The sequence below is a fragment of the Triticum aestivum genome, chromosome 4B (genome assembly GCF_018294505.1).
Source record: "Triticum aestivum cultivar Chinese Spring chromosome 4B, IWGSC CS RefSeq v2.1, whole genome shotgun sequence".
Lineage (NCBI taxonomy): Eukaryota > Viridiplantae > Streptophyta > Magnoliopsida > Poales > Poaceae > Triticum > Triticum aestivum.
The window spans coordinates 665486136-665489103 of record NC_057804.1 but is presented as its reverse complement, the minus strand read 5'-3'; positions in this window follow the sequence as shown (position 1 = coordinate 665489103).

Genomic DNA, 2968 nt, shown 5'->3' with positions numbered 1-2968 from the left:
CTCTCCCTGATGTGCCAAGAGCGGCGAGGCAGTGGAGGCAGTGGAGGCAGTGGGATGTTGGATAACTAACCTCTAGGAGATCTGACATACCTGACAAAGTTCAGTTCTCATGCATTGTTCTTCTCCTTCTCCTTCTCCTTCCTCTCCCTGATGTGCCAAGAGCGGCGAGGCAGTGGAGGCAGTGGAGGCAGTGGGATGTAGTCTTCTACCACAATTGGCGTGGTCATGTCGCCCAGCTGTGGGATCGTCGGCGCCACCACCGGTGCGTGGTCATTGTCAGGCACCACCACCATCGCGAGGCCACCTTCAGGCACGACCATCGCTAGGTCATCCTCAGCCACCTCCATCTCTTGCCCATGGTCAGCCACCACCATCTCTTGCCCTTGGTCAGCCACCACTAGCGCTAGGTCATCCTCAGCCTGATGCCCATCGTCATCCTGCAGGTCCTCATCCTCACTCTGCTCCTCTTCTCCCGCACTCCAGTCCGGATCATCCTTCTTGTTGTCTATGCTGCTGCCAGAATTGCTGCTGCTTTCGCTACAGCCAGAATCGCTGCTGCTTTCGCTACAGCCATAGTCGCTGCTGCTTTGGCTGTAGCCAGTGTCGCTGCTGCTGCTCCCGTTACCTGTCCAAAATGCAACAATGACCGTTAACAATCAATGTGAGACAAAGCCAAATGTAGAGGAATAAGAAGAGGCAGAACGTACCGGCATCATCATCGGCAGCGTAGCGCATGCGACACATAGTCGTGTTGAACACCTTCACGATGAGCATGGTGGCGTCGTCGTCGTACCTGAAGAGAAGGAAGTACCCCAGCCGCAGGTCGTAGGCACGGTAGAACTTCTCCCACCCACGAGACAAGTACATGTGGCCCTTCTTGATCACCAACTCCACATCCCACTGCCTGAGAAACCCGCTGTCGGCCTGTCGCAGCTTCACATTATTTGGCGGATCTTCACCCATCAGCATGTTCACAAAACTGTCAAGCAGCCTCTGCAGTTTGGGACAATGAGTGATGTAGCAAACAACAGATATCATAATGAGATGGGCGAAGGGGAGATCTCTCGTTTTATATACCTGCGTCATGGATGATACTGAAGTCTCAAGTATGATAGTGAAGAACTCGGAAGCATCCAACTCGTACTACGGTGTCGCAGATCGGCGGTGGCTGCTTCCCGCCATCTCTGATAAGCAGCAGAAGAGACCAATTAGTACCCTTACAACAGATCATAAAACATGCATGATAACAGGCATTAGTCGCAAGTACCCCATATGTCCTATTTTTAGCAAAGTCATGCTAAAAAATCCACGGAAAATTTCAGCATTACCTTTGCTGAAAATAGGACATATGGAGTACCCGAATTTGCCGGAACGGAAGTTAATCGACATTCCGGCAAACTCAAGGGCCTCTCATGGTACCTACAACATCATCACAAGTACAGCAGCAGCAGCAGTGAATACATGCATAATAGCATCAAAACTATATATTTTTATGCAGTAAACAAACGAACACTAAGAGTAGAATGTTCTTGCAACAAACATTATTGTGTGACATCGAAAGGCATCACTCTGCTTAAAGGGAAGGATGACTTAAGTGGCAGTTGTATATGATTGCACCACTTGATCTGCACTTCTCTGTATTATATGATGTACTGAAGAACTTGAGCAAAAAAAGATAAATAGGAACATATTTCTCACCTTGGAGGTGTTGCTGCTACTGCACTGTCTGAACTTCACTTCCTTTACCTCCTCGGAAACCTGAAACATGCAGATGTTAGAAAGGTTAATGAACCAACAGATGCCCTAATGGAAGTAATAACAACATGCCAGCAAACAACCAACAAACATGATGGGCTTAAGATTAATGAACCAACATCGACAAACCAGATGGACAGAGATGTAGTGAGAGGAAAATTCTTTTCTGAATTTTTTATTTGTCTTTGAATCTGTTCCCAAAGTCAGCCAGAACAAACACAACATTATTATATATGATGCGCTTGCTCCTTGCTGCCTTGTACACTTAGGAGCTCACTGAAAAGCAATGACATATTCATGATCTAGTTTAGCAGCAGGTTGCAATATTCCCCCTAATTGCAAGATGCATCATTTCTAATTAATTAGGAGAACCTACCTAGCGAGTCTCTGATTCGTTTATACCGTCAATAAAAAAAATCTACAAGAAAAAAAAGGTAGGCCAAATATTCATGTCACTTCCATTAGGGCATCATCTTCCTACAACTACTCATCTTCAGCAGCACATGACACTACTACTGTATCTAATACAACAACATGACACTTGTTACTGTATCTAATGTTCCTACAACTACTGTATCTACAATAGTAGCACATGATACTGCTACTGTATCTACAACTACAACTACTACAACAACATAAAACTACTATGCATCATCTTCCTACTATAATTGCTACTCATCTTTAGAACCAAACACCAGCAAAAACAGAACCAAACTACTATCCATCCATCTAGCAAGCAACTAGCACAACTCATCCATCCATCCATCAAGCATCATATACCTAACTAACATCAACATACATACATCTATCTAACATCCATTGATCCGTGTAACAAGAGAGGAACAGGGAACAGTGACATGGACAAGAAGCATAGAGGCAAGGAAGAGAGGCTCACCCCAGGCCGCGGTCGAAGGAGAGCAGCCGCTGGCCACGCGCAGGAAGAGACGGCGGGAGGTAGTGGCGAGGGTCACGGCACCGTCCTTGGCTCGCCGGCTGCTGCGGAGGTGACCGGTGGTGGAGGACTGCAGGGGCAGGCGGGGTGGGCGTGTCGGGGCCGCGCTCGCCGGCTGCTGCAGGGGCCTGTACCAGAGGCGGGGCAGCGGAGGGTTCGGTCGGCTGGGCGCGCCCGCGGCGGCGGGCTGGCAGCGGCGGCGGCGGCTAGGAACCCTAGCTGTCGCGCTCGGGAGGGAGGGGGACGCAGGCGGGGCCGCGG